General features: G+C 42.5%; 1 pseudogene; it reads left to right on the forward strand.

Moving 5' to 3' along the window:
- Window positions 1-248: 248 nt before the first annotated feature.
- LOC124648422 lies at window positions 249-4,930 on the forward strand (annotated as a pseudogene).
- Window positions 4,931-14,724: the final 9,794 nt, after the last annotated feature.

Raw genomic sequence — 14,724 nt, forward strand, 5'->3', positions numbered from 1 at the left:
AAGCGCCAACCAGCAATGCAAGACAGTTGACAAACTTACTCACAGGCAAGTCAACTTCACTCTCAGTCGTCCATCGCGAAATTAATAGTCTTTTCCAGGCTCAGTATCCATGTGATGTCTACATACTATTGCTGCCAATTTTGTGAACGTTAAGGCTGGCTATATATGGGATAGAACTTCGTACGTGGAACATATATCTTGTCCTAGCTAGTTGTTGCTTGGTTGGTGGCATGTGCGCGCGGAGTAGAATGGGGAGGCGATCATTGGCGCCCCAGTTGTGGTTGACGATCCTGCTCGGACTCGCCGCCGGCGCACTGCAAGTTTGCGGCCAGCGTGCCGCTAGTACCACAGGTGAGATTATAATTATTCTTAACATTATGGACATTTTGTTTCTGCTAGAAATGTAATGGAAAGTGAAGTGGAGTAGTACTCAGTCAGCTAGACATAGTTAGCTATTCTCTTTTATTTCACTGGTTTTTTGGTTGAACTGTCTAGAGCATAAAATTCTACATCTGCATCTACTGAACAATGCAGGCTTACCCGGCTTCTTTCACATCTCTTCCATACAGGTTTCATCACCATAGACTGCGGCTTGCCCAACGAAGGAGGCTACATAGACCCCATGACCATGATACCTTCAACGTCCGACACCGGTTTCATTGACGTCGGCTCGAACCGCAACATCTCGGCCGAGTACATGAAGCCGGAGTCCCAGCTCTTCAGGGGCTACCACAACGTGCGCAGCTTCCCCGACACGGCGCGCAGCTGCTACACGCTGCCATCCCTCGTGCCCGGCTCCAAGTACCTGGTCCGGGCGATGTTCAGGTACGGCAACTACGACGGGCTGGAAAAGCTCCCTGTCTTCGACCTCTACCTCGGAGTCAACCTGTGGCAGACGGTGAACATCTCTCAGGCCGAGCGGACGGTGCTGGCTGAAGTAATTTCTGTGATCGCGGATGACTCGGTTCAGGTCTGCCTCTCGAGAACACGCTGTATCCGCAAGCGAACGCGACGCAGGGGCTGGTCCTGGTCGACAGACGTGACATGGGCGGCACGGGCAACTACCCAATCAGGTGGCTTAACAGCTAGCACTGTGTTACGTAAACATATTATTTGGGTTGATCTGAAGATGCAGATGTTTTGGCCTTAACGTGATGTGGACAGGTACCCGTACGACCCATACGACCGGGCTTGGTTACCGTGGAGCGACTCCAAGGTGTGGTCGAACATCTCCACGAAGGAGAAGATCCAGGGTAATGTCTGGAACCTCCGCTACCACACGCCATCCACCGTCCTGCAGACTGCCATCACGGCACTCACCGGCTCCAAAACCATCGAGGTGTCATTTGCCACCCAACTGGACAATGCGAACCCTATTCTCGGGTACGCAACTACTCACCACCCGTTTCGTTCCGCAAACATTTGGAATACAATATGTAGCACTCCGTTTTCAAATATAGTTCCGTTTGTTACTTTTATTCAAAGCCAAATTTATAAAGTTTGATGAAATTCTTTGAAACAATAACAATATATCTATAATTCCAAATACATACCATATAAACATATATCTTATAATAGATCTTGTATATAAACTAATTAGAAAAGTAATGCCCATTATAGATGCATTGCAATCCTGTATATCACGGAGCTACAGATCCTCTCTGGCAATCTCAAACGAAAGTTCAATGTCACCGTCGATGGCGGGGACAGCAAACTCCAAAGCAAGCTCAAGTACCTCGTCCCCGACGTCATGTATAACACTGAACCCCATGAGTGCTCCAGCCGGTACAATATCACCATGAAAGCCGCGGCAAACTCGACACTGCCACCTATACTTAACGCCCTTGAGTACTTCTCCGTCATCTCCACTGCCAGCGTTGGCACGGTCATTGAGGATGGTATATATATATATATATATTTAACATATGAAATCTTATTTCAGTTTGTGAGTGGTTGGTTCATATGAAGAGTTAACACATTTTTGGGAGGTGCTTTCAACTTTTACGCTCTTAAGTTTTAACCACAAAAACATAGGTCTTCTTTTCAAGATTGGATAATATTGATACAGTATGAATCTTTGTCAGATTAATTTTGATTAAACAACTCTAGAAACTAAAGAATGTGATATCTATGGCTCGGAGTACTTCAATCGTGATTTTAATTTACAATGTCGTAGACAGTATTTTTCTGAATTTTTGGTGGGGGAGGCTGGGAGCACCAAATGTGAGGAAATATTGGATACTAACTACCAGCGTGACTAGTCCTGTTGATATATAGGCCGCTGATACTTTACTCAATATAGAGAGATCTGCATGATCTAATAACTGCGCTTCTTTATCTTGTGTGCTACCGTGGGGAAAAAGTTTCTGCTATCAATGCAATCAAAGCTAAGTATCAGCTGAAGAAGAATTGGATGGGTGACCCGTGCTCTCCAAAGAAATTTGCGTGGGATGGGTTGACCTGCAGCTACGCTATTTCTGAACGCCCAAGAATCACAAGCATGTAAGTTCTAAAACAATATCATGTCAGTCATTTAACTTGCACGGCTAACAAGATGCTTTGTATTTCTGGTATCGGGTTCTGACCATGTACCTTAGTTTGTTTTCGTGTCGATAACCTATACATAGATCTGATCCTGACACTCTAGTTCTTCAGATTCTATATTTTACATAAACTTATTGGTCAGTTTTACCTGTTCCATGAAAACACAATCGCGTGGTCTGAATCAATTTGTGTGCTTGCAGAAATATGTCATCTGGTGGTTTGAGTGGCAGCATATCAACTTATTTTGGTGATCTCAAAGATATCCAGTATTTGTAAGCAGGACGTTGTAAGTCCATTTTCACAATGAATTTTGTCAGGGGGACTTTCATGTGTGCTTTGTACACTCATTTCAGGGATCTATCATACAATAAATTAACAGGATTAATTCCCAACGTTCTTGCCCAACTACCTGCTCTTGTGGAGCTGTAAGAAAATCTGAATTACATGCTATCTTTGATGACTAATACTAACAATTTTGACAAGTTTTCTTTGATATCGATGTGATTTGTTTCTTCAGAGATTTGACAGGCAACCAGCTTAATGGATCGATTCCTTCCGGTCTTCTGAAGAGAAGTCAAGATGGCTCCTTGACTCTAAGGTGAACAGTATGCCATTTAACTCTCCCATAATTGCTTTCACATTGCCCTGATCAAAATAGCTGATGGTATTTTCCTTTTTTTAACAGATACGGCAAAAATCTAAACCTCTGTGATAACAATAGCTCTTGCCACCCGGCAGGAAAGAAGAAAAAACATATGCTTGCCATTTACATTGTTGTTCCGATAGCTGCAGTTCTAATAATAGGAGCACTGATAGTACTGCTGATTTTCAGAGTTAGAATAAAGAAAGGTGGTACTAGGCATAAACACTACATCATCTATAGTTCTACATTTTTTTTGATAAAGCGCAAGTAATGTTTATTTTTAAAAAGATAGAAGGAATTAATAGTGGGTAATTCTAGTTCTGTGTTCGGATTTTCAAGGACCGACAAGGGGCATAAATGTACGTGTCCACCAGAAGCTGGAGAACCACCGGTTCACGTACAAAGAGCTCGAGGTCATAACGGACAACTTCAAGATAGTACTCGGCCAAGGTGGCTTCGGCCCTGTTTATGATGGCTTCTTGAAGAATGGTACTCATGTTGCAGTAAAGCTATTGTCCCTATTTTCCAATCAAGGCATCAGAGAGTTCTTAACAGAGGTAATGTCTTCTCAAGTATAATTATTAATTAATAGGAGCATGTATCAGTTCATTTCATAAAATTTTAGAAACTAGTCTAACACATACTCTCCTTCTACCTCAGGCTCAGACATTAACCAAGATTCATCACAAGAACCTTGTCTCCTTGGTTGGCTATTGCAAGGATGGGAAGTATTTGGCTCTTGTCTATGAGCATATGTCTGAAGGAAATCTTGATGATAAACTTAGAGGTGTGCTACTCCATCTGTATGAATAAAATTTCGTAACGTCTCAAGTTCCACACACTACTGACATCAGATGATCCTTTGCAGGGAGAGGCTGCAATGTTGCATTCTTGACTTGGAGGCAGAGACTCCGTATTGCACTGGAATCTGCGCAAGGTAAATTTTTGTTCTAATTTATAATATCATCTTCTTTTTGTAGATCTCTTTATTTGTCTAGATGTTTATATATGTCTAATCTGCACAATATCATTATGAATGACATGATGTGTATGTAGGGCTCGAGTATCTACACAAGGCGTGTAGCCCGCCCTTCGTGCACCGTGATGTGAAGACATCAAACATCCTACTAAATGGAAATCTAGAGGCTAAAGTTGCTGACTTTGGCTTGATGAAAGCTTTCAATCACGACGATGATACCCATGTATCCACTGCCAGGATGATTGGCACACCAGGATATTTTGCACCTGAGTAAGTGATAGCTTACATTCTTATGTACTACTATGTTTTAACCATTTTTTACTTGTATCGGTATCTTCTTGCAATGTGACATAATTAACTGTATAGGTATGTAATGACCCGACAATTGACCGTAAAGAGTGACGTGTATAGCTTCGGCATCGTGCTACTGGAGGTAATCACAGGACACTCCGCCATCCTACAATGCACAGAGCCCACCCATATTGTCCAGTGGACACGACAACGCCTTGCTGGGGGCGACATTAAGGAAGTGGTGGATGCACGCATGCAAAGTGACTACAATATCAATGGCCTGTGGAAGGCTGTGGATGTTGCACTCAAGTGCACTGCACAAAATCCCGCAGAAAGGCCAACAATGACTGATGTGGCAACCCAGATCCAAGAATGCCTCGAGCTAGAGAGCGAAGGGCACACCGACAGACGATGCCAATAGTAGGTTCTACTTGAACAACAGAAGCAGTCATGATCATAGTATACCATTGTGAGACACGTCAACATTTAATTCGTCGTCAACCCCGTGGACACCGTCAAATTACTTTTCCTTGTCGTGCGTCGCGGAAAAACACACGGCAAAGGCCTTTGCCGTGCACATTTACGAAAGCACACGGCAAAGAATTCTTTGCCGTTGAAGTATTTTCCGTGTTGACTTTGCCGTGTGTTGGCACACGGCAAAGCCTTTGCCGTGTGCAGGGGTCTCTTTGCCGTTCATTGGGTACACGGCAAAGGACAAATCTCCCGTAGTGATCAGCATCCCCACCACAGTTTTTTCACTCAGGGTTGACAAACAGAGCATGTATTATTCAATTGTAATAGAGACATACCTTTTATCGAGTTAGCACCATGAACGCTGAACATTGTTTTCAATTAAAGGAATTTTTATTGTTACAGGTGGTTTCCTTGCTTTTTTCTTAACACGCGGTGGTTCCTCTCTTTGTAGACATGCCAGATGGTATAAATAAGGTGCCCTCTATTAGGAATAAGCACGCCGATGCCGTGCGCTCCATCTTATATGGGTGGTATACGTGTGTATGTCCGAAATAAAATGGACTTTTGTCCGGGTAGGACTAGATTTGTATCTCTTAGTCGGTTTACATGAAGGCATAACTTATCCTATATATATATAAGTGTACTTCCCTGTAATTGAAGTGTCTAGAAATAAAGAAAGAAAGATGAGATGTGAGATGGACCTCTAGTAATCATCCCAAATCAATGTTTCAATTCTCCTGTGTGTGCGTGTCGACCTGAAATCGATCAAGTTGGTTGTGAGCTAGCTAGTTGATTCAGCTAGTTGGTTGTGTTGGAAAATTAGGCACAATTTTCATGATTAATTCCAGAATATAAAACATGATGGCAGCAACTACTAACATGTGAAACTCAAACATACTAGATGCATTAATCAACATGAGTAGCAGCAGCGCAAACGGTAAAGCATCCATCGCTAAACAGATCGAGATATGTCGCACGTACCGATCTGGTGGAGGTGGCGGTGGAGGTGTAGCAGATGATGTCGCAGCAGTAACGTTGTTGATGACAACGTTGTTGACGACGGGGAAGACGGGTCGAAGTAGACGGCGTTGAAGACGACGGTAGGCAGCACCGCCCGACTTGGACGGTAGGCGGCCCGTGATGAAGAGCTTGAGCAGTCGCGTCGAGCGCTTCCCAAAAACCTAATTCGCCCTCTCCCGTACAGGATCGCAAGGACGAGCGGTTCCGGAGACCTGCTCTCCCGTTCGCCGATGCACGTCGGCTCGCGGGATGGAGTAGCCTACGATGGCGGCGCAAGCAGAGAGAGGTGGAAACCCTAACTCGTGTATTAGATGTCTTTCTGCGGTAGCCGGGCAGGAGATTATATAGGCTCGGGAAACCCTAGGCAACGTGGGCCACGCCCACGTCGCACGAACGTTTTGAGTCGGTTACAGATAGCCCACGATCCGGGAGCGACCCGAACCGACTAACTGCGACGCGTCCGTCTAGGACTCTGTTCGTTTTCCTGAGCTGCCGCGCGTCGTGACGTGACGTGTCGTGTCGAGTCGAGTCGAGTGGAGACGAGCGAGCGAGGAGGAGGAGGAGCGCGCGTGTAGCACTCCTATTCTCACTCACTTACTAGTGGTGGAACAACCCACCTTATAAGGTGGTCTAACTTCCTCCCAACTTTCCATGTGGGACTAAACTTCCGTCCTCTTGCCACTCCCTAGTGAGCTGCCATCAACTTGGGCTCAAACTCACAAGGCTGCCACTATGTGGGCTTTGAGATTTATAGGGAAAACTGAAATCTAATTTGGGCCACTAAAAGTGGGCCCAATATTTCAACAGGTTGTGTGCCTACTTGTCTGTTGAGATACATCTATAAGTTGATTACCAGGTTATCCCTAAGATTGGATCCCTATGTTGATAAATTGTTTAGTATCCATCAAAATTCTTTTATTGAAGGGAGGAACATTACGGATGGGGTGCTTTCTTTGCATGAGCTGATGCATCATGCCCATGTTAAGAAGACCTATGATGGGGTGAATTGAGATTTCCTGATTGATTGCCATAGAGCTAGAGGGGTTTTTCTGAACAATTGTGCATGTGGTCTAGGAATATCCTACATAATGGGACAATAGTGTTAAGTTGAATAATGTGATTTGTCCCTATTTCAGAAGTGCCAAAGGTGTGAGACAAGGAGATTCTTTCTCACCAACCACTACTAGAAAAAAGCCTAGCCGTAGGATTGCTAGCAGTGGCGCACCACTAGACAGGTGCGCCACTGCTACATAGCAGTGGCGCACCAAATAGTGGCGCTCCACTGGTAGACATGCTAGTAGTGTCGCACCTGTTCAGTAGTGCGCCACTGCTAATTTTGTACTTTGTACACCCCCCCACCCAGGCTTACCAGTGGCGCACTACTTTTGGATGCGCCACTACTATCCCACATAGCAGTGGCGCACCATGCCAGTGGTGCGCCACTGGTAAGTCTAGCCACTTTAGAAAATGATGATTTTTTTGGTACCCCTTAGCAATGGCGCACCATTGCATGGTGCGCCACTGGTACTTGAGATAGCACTGGCGCACCATGGCATGGTGCGCCATTGCTAAGTGGGATACCAAAAAATCTGTCAACTACTACTTGAGATAGCGGTGGCGCACCATGCCATGGTGCGCCATTGCTAAGGGGTACCAAAAAGTCTGGCCACCACAACCCCCCCCCCTCCCCGGTCGTGGAGCGCCTTTCTAGTTTTAATAAAATAAAAGAAATTGAAAAATAAAATCCTTCGAGATGTCAATGTGTTATGTCATGTAGTTGCAAGAGAAATTAGAAAAATATGAATTTCGACTTTTTTTTGCAAAAATGCATCATGTGTAGGTAAAACGGGATTTCTGGTGGCCAATTTTCAGGTTTAGACAATTTTATAAAATTCTCAGGTTGCCAAAAATCAAAAAGGAAATATGACTTTTTTTAGGTTTTAGATTTCAGGCAGAAATTTCAAAAAAAAATAGTAGTGGCGCACCAAGCCTAGTGGTAATTTAGTACACTATGCATGAGGCTTGCAACTTGTAAGATATAATTTACATAACACATATGCTTTATTACTACCGTTGACAAAATTGTTTCTTGTTTTCAAAACCAAAGCTCTAGCACAAATATAGCAATCAATGCTTCCCTCTGCGAAGGGCCTTTCTTTTACTTTTATGTTGAGTCAGTTCACCTATTTCTCTCCACCTCAAGAAGCAAACACTTGTGTGAAGCTGTGCATTGATTCCTACATACTTGCATATTGCACCTGTTATATTACTTTACATTGACAATATCCATGAGATATACATGTTATAAGTTGAAAGCAACCGCTGAAACTCAATCTTCCTTTGTGTTGCTTCAATACCTTTACTTTGATTTATTGCTTTATGAGTTAACTCTTATGCAAGACTTATTGATGCTTGTCTTGAAAGTACTATTCATGAAAAGTATTTGCTTTATGATTCATTTGTTTACTCATGTCATTACCATTGTTTTGATCGCTGCATTCATTACATATGCTTACAATAGTATGATCAAGGTTATGATGGCATGCCACTTAAGAAATTATCATTGTTATCGTTTACCTACTCGAGGGCGAGTAGGAACTAAGCTTGGGGATGCTTGATACGTCTCAAACGTATCTATAATTTCTTATGTTCCATGCTTATTTTATGACAATACCTACATGTTTTGTTCACACTTTTTGATGTTTTCATGCGTTTTCCGGAACTAACCTATTGACGAGATGCCGGAGGGCCAGTTGCTATTTTCTGCTGTTTTTGGTTTCAGAAATCCTAGTAAGAAAATATTCTCGGAATCGGACGAAATCAATGCCTAGCATCCTATTTTTCCACGAAGCTTCCAGAACACCCGAGAGGAACCAGAGGGGGGCCACAGGGCCACCAGACGCTAGGGCGGCGCGGCCAGGGCCTGGGCCGCGCCCCCCTGTTGTGTCGTCGCCTCGTCAACCCTCCGACTCCGCCTCTTCGCCTATATAAATGTCCCTGACCTAAAACACGATACAAAAAAAGCCACGGTACGAGAAACTTTCCAGAGCCGCCGCCATCGCGAAGCCAAGATCTGGGGGACAGGAGTCTCTGTTCCGGCACGCCGCCGGGACGGGGAAGTGCCCCCGGAAGGCTTCTCCATCGACATCACCGCCATCTTCATCAACACTGCTGTCTCCCATGAGGAGGGAGTAGTTCTCCATCGAGGCTCGGGGATGTACCGGTAGCTATGTGGTTCATCTCTCTCCTATGTGCTTCAATACAATAATCTCATGAGCTGCCTTACATGATTGAGATTCATATGATGATGCTTGTAATCTAGATGTCATTATGCTAGTCAAGTGGGTTTTACTTATGTGATCTCCGGAGACTCCTTGTCCCACGTGTGTAAAGGTGACGAGTGTGTGCACCGTGTGGGTCTCTTAGGCTATATTTCACGAATACTTATTCACCGTTATGAATGGCATAGTGAAGTGCTTATTTATATCCCTTTATGATTGCAATGTGTTTTGTATCACAATTTATCCGTGTGCTACTCTAGTGATGTTATTAAAGTAGTTTATTCCTCCCGCACGGTGTAATGGTGACGAGTGTGTGCATCGTGTAGTACTTGGCGTAGGCTATGATTGTGATCTCTTGTAGATTATGAAGTTAACTATTGCTATGATAGTATTGATGTGATCTATTCCTCCTTTCGTAGTGTGAAGGTGACGAGTGTGCATGCTATGTTAGTACTTGGTTTGGTTATGTTGATCTGTCATGCACTCTAAGGTTATTTAAATATGAACATTGAATATTGTGGAGCTTGTTAACTCCGGCATTGAGGGTTCGTGTAATCCTACACAGTTAGTGGTGTTCATCATCCAACAAGAGGGTGTAGAGTCTAGCATCTATCTATTTATTCTGTTATGTGATCAATGTTGAGAGTGTCCACTAGTGAAAGTATGATCCCTAGGCCTTATTTCCAATACTGCTATCGCCGCTTGTTTACTGTTCTACTGCATGTTTACTTCCTGCAATATTACTACCATCAACTGCACGCCAGCAAGCACTTTTATGGCACCGAACTACTGCTCATATTCATTCATACCACTTGTATTTCACTATCTCTTCGCCGAACTAGTGCACCTATTAGGTGTGTTGGGGACACAAGAGACTTCTTGCTTTGTGGTTGCAGGGTTGCATGAGAGGGATATCTTTGACCTCTTCCTCCCTGAGTTGGATAAACCATGAGTGATCCACTTAAGGGAAACTTGCTGCTGTTCTACAAACCTCTGCTCTTGGAGGCCCAACACTGTCTACAAGAATAGAAGCACCCGTAGACATCAAGCACTTTTCCGAGCGCCGTTGCCGGGGAGGAAAGGTAAAAGGCATTCATACTTCGGTCCCGGGTAACTAAGTACTTTTCTCGTTGCCGTTGTGTGTGTGCTCGAAGCTATTTCCTTTAGATCCTGCAATTGCATCTTTTTGTCTCTTGTTTTACACTAGTAAGGCTTAATGGAAGACAACAACAAAATGAGAGATCTTTATGAACTTTATCTTGAATTAGGACATGATGTGTTTGAAGAGAAAATTAAAAAACCCATGGAACTTATGCATGCTAATGGGAATGTTATTAGTATGAATGCTTTGAACACCATTGTTGCTAATGCTATGGTAGAATTTAAGCTTGGGGAGGTCGGTTTTGATGAAAATGATCTCTTTAGCCCTCCGGGTATTGAGGAGAAAGTTTATGTTGATTATGATATGCCTCCCATTTATGATGATTATAATGATAGTGGTCTTTTGGTGCCGCCTACTATGGAGGATAAGTTTAATTATGATTACAATATGCCTCCTATATTTGATGATGAGAATAATAATGATAGCTACTTTGTTGAATTTTCTCCCACTACAACTAATAAAATTGATTATGCCTATGTGGAGAGTAGTAATTTTATGCATGAGACTCATGATAAGAATGCTTTATGTGATAGTTATATTGTTGATTTTGCTCATGTTGCTACTGAAAGTTATTATGAGAGAGGAAAATATGGTTGTAGAAATTTTCATGTTACTAAAACACCTCTCTATATGCTGAAATTTTTGAAGTTACTCTTGTTTTATCTTCCTATGCTTGTTACTTTGCTCTTCATGAACTTGTTTATTTACAAGATTCCTATGCATAGGAAGCATGTTAGGCTTAAATTTGTTTTGAATTTGCTTCTTGATGCTCTCTTTCACTTCAACTCTTATTTCTTGGGAGTGCATCATTGAAACTGCTGAGCCCATCTTAATGGCTATAAAGAAAGCACTTCTTGGGAGATAACCCATGTGTTTATTTTGCTACAGTAGCTTTGTTTTATATTTGTGTCTTGGAAGTTGTTACTACTGTAGCAACCTCTCCTTATCTTTATTTTATTGCATTGTTGTGCCAAGTAAAGTCTTTGATAGCAAGGTTGATACTAGATTTGGATTACTGCGCAGAAACAGATTTCTGTCTGTCACGAATCTGGGCAGAATTCTCTGTAGGTAACTCATAAAAATCTCCCAATTTACATGCGTGATCCTCAGATATGTACGCAACTTTCATTCAATTTGGGCATTTTCATCTGAGCAAGTCTGGTGCCACTTTAAAATTCGTCTTTACGGACTGTTCTGTTTTGACAGATTCTGCCTTTTATTTCGCATTGCCTCTTTTACTGTGTTGAGTGGATTTCTTTGTTCCATTAACTTTCAGTAGCTTTGTGCAATGTCCAGAAGTGTTAAGAATGATTGTGTCACCTCTGAACATGTGAATTTTTTTGATTATGCACTAACCCTCTAATGAGTTGTTTTGAGTTTGGTGTGGAGGATGTTTTGAAGGGTCAAGAGAGGAGGATGATACAATGTGATCAAGAAGAGTGAAAGCTCTAAGCTTGGGGATGCCCCGGTGGTTCATACCTGCATATTTCAAGAAGACTCAAGCATCTAAGCTTGGGGATGCCCAAGGCATCCCCTTCTTCATCAACAATTTATCAGGTTTCTTCTCTTGAAACTATATTTTTATTCGGTCACATCTTATGTACTTTACTTGGAGCGTCTGTTTGTTTTTGTTTTTGTTTTTGTTTGAATAAATGCTTGTGTGGGAGAGAGACACGCTCCGCTGGTTCATATGAACACATGTGTTCTTAGCTTTTAATGTTCATGGCGAAGGTTGAAGCTGCTTCGTTAATTGTTATATGGTTGGAAACGGGAAATGCTACATGTAGTAATTGATAAAATGTCTTGGATAATTTGATACTTGGCAATTGTTGTGCTCATGTTTAAGCTCTTGCATCATATACCTTGCACCCATTAATGAAGAAATACATAGAGCTTGCTAAAATTTGGTTTGCATAATTGGTCTCTCTAAAGTCTAGATAATTTCTAGTATTGAGTTTTGAACAACAAGGAAGACGGTGTAGAGTCTTATAATGTTTACAATATGTCTTTTATGTGAGTTTTGCTGCACCGGTTCATCCTTGTGTTTGTTTCAAATAACCTTGCTAGCCTAAACCTTGTATCGAGAGGGAATACTTCTCATGCATCCAAAATCCTTGAGCCAACCACTATGCCATTTGTGTCCACCATACCTACCTACTACATGGTATTTCTCTGCCATTCCAAAGTAAATTGCTTGAGTGCTACCTTTAAAATTTCCATTCTTTACCTTTGCAATATATAGCTCATGGGACAAATAGCTTAAAAACTATTGTGGTATTGAATATGTACTTATGCACTTTATCTCTTATTAAGTTGCTTGTTGTGCGGTAACCATGTTTTTCGGGGACGCCATCAACTCTTTCACCTTTGTTGAATATCATGTGAGTTGCTATGCATGTTTGTCTTGTCCGAAGTAAGGGCGGTTTTCACAATCAAATGGTTTGAGTATGCATACTTGTTAGAGAAGAACATTGGGCCGCTAACTAAAGCCATGAATCATGGTGGAAGTTTCAGTTTGGACATAAAACCTCAATCTCTTATGAGAATATTAGCTGTTGTTGAATGCTTAAGCATTAAAAGAGGAGTCCATTATCTGTTGTCTATGTTGTCCCGGTATGGGTGTCTAAGTTGAAGAATGATCAAAAGCGAGAAATCCAATACGAACTTTCTCCTTAGACCCTTGTACATGCGGCATAGAGGTACCCCTTTGTGACACTTGGTTGAAACATATGTTATGCAATGATAATCCGTGTTAACCCAAGCTAATTAGGACAAGGTGCGGGCACTATTAGTACACTATGCATGAGGCTTGCAACTTGTAAGATATAATTTACATAACACATATGCTTTATTACTACCGTTGACAAAATTGTTTCTTGTTTTCAAAACCAAAGCTCTAGCACAAATATAGCAATCAATGCTTCCTCTCGCGAAGGGCCTTTCTTTTACTTTTATGTTGAGTCAGTTCACCTATTTCTCTCCACCTCAAGAAGCAAACACTTGTGTGAACTGTGCATTGATTCCTACATACTTGCATATTGCACCTGTTATATTACTTTACATTGACAATATCCATGAGATATACATGTTATAAGTTGAAAGCAACCGTTGAAACTCAATCTTCCTTTGTGTTGCTTCAATACCTTTACTTTGATTTATTGCTTTATGAGTTAACTCTTATGCAAGACTTATTGATGCTTGTCTTGAAAGTACTATTCATGAAAAGTCTTTGCTTTATGATTCATTTGTTTACTCATGTCATTACCATTGTTTTGATCGCTGCATTCATTACATATGCTTACAACAGTATGATCAAGGTTATGATGGCATGTCACTTAAGAAATTATCATTGTTATCGTTTACCTACTCGAGGGCGAGTAGGAACTAAGCTTGGGGATGCTTGATACGTCTCAAACGTATCTATAATTTCTTATGTTCCATGCTTGTTTTATGACAATACCTACATGTTTTGTTCACACTTTATGATGTTTTCATGCGTTTTCCGGAACTAACCTATTGACGAGATGCCGAAGGGCCAGTTGCTATTTTCTGCTGTTCTTGGTTTCAGAAATCCTAGTAAGGAAATATTCTCGGAATCGGACGAAATCAATGCCCAGCATCCTATTTTTCCACGAAGCTTCCAGAACACCCGAGAGGAACCAGAGGGGGGCCACAGGGCCACCAGACGCTAGGGCGGCGCAGCCAGGGCCTGGGCCGCGCCCCCCTGTTGTGTCGTCGCCTCGTCGACCCTCCGACTCCGCCTCTTCGCCTATATAAAGGTCCCTGACCTAAAACACGATACGAAAAAAGCCACGGTACGAGAAACCTTCCAGAGCCGCCGCCATCGCGAAGCCAAGATCTGGGGGACAGGAGTCTCTGTTCCGGCACGCCGCCGGGACAGGGAAGTGCCCCCGAAGGCTTCTCCATCGACATCACCGCCATCTTCATCAACACTGCTGTCTCCCATGAGGAGGGAGTAGTTCTCCATCGAGGCTCGGGGCTGTACCGGTAGCTATGTGGTTCATCTCTCTCCTATGTGCTTCAATACAATAATCTCATGAGCTGCCTTACATGATTGAGATTCATATGATGATGCTTGTAATCTAGATGTCATTATGCTAGTCAAGTGGGTTTTACTTATGTGATCTCCGGAGACTCCTTGTCCCACGTGTGTAAAGGTGACGAGTGTGTGCACCGTGTGGGTCTCTTAGGCTATATTTCACAGAATACTTATTCACTTGTTATGAATGGCATAGTGAAGTGCTTATTTATATCCCTTTATGATTGCAATGTGTTTTGTATCACAATTTATCCGTGTGCTACTCTAGTG

This window comes from Lolium rigidum, chromosome 4 (assembly GCF_022539505.1).
Source record: "Lolium rigidum isolate FL_2022 chromosome 4, APGP_CSIRO_Lrig_0.1, whole genome shotgun sequence".
Lineage (NCBI taxonomy): Eukaryota > Viridiplantae > Streptophyta > Magnoliopsida > Poales > Poaceae > Lolium > Lolium rigidum.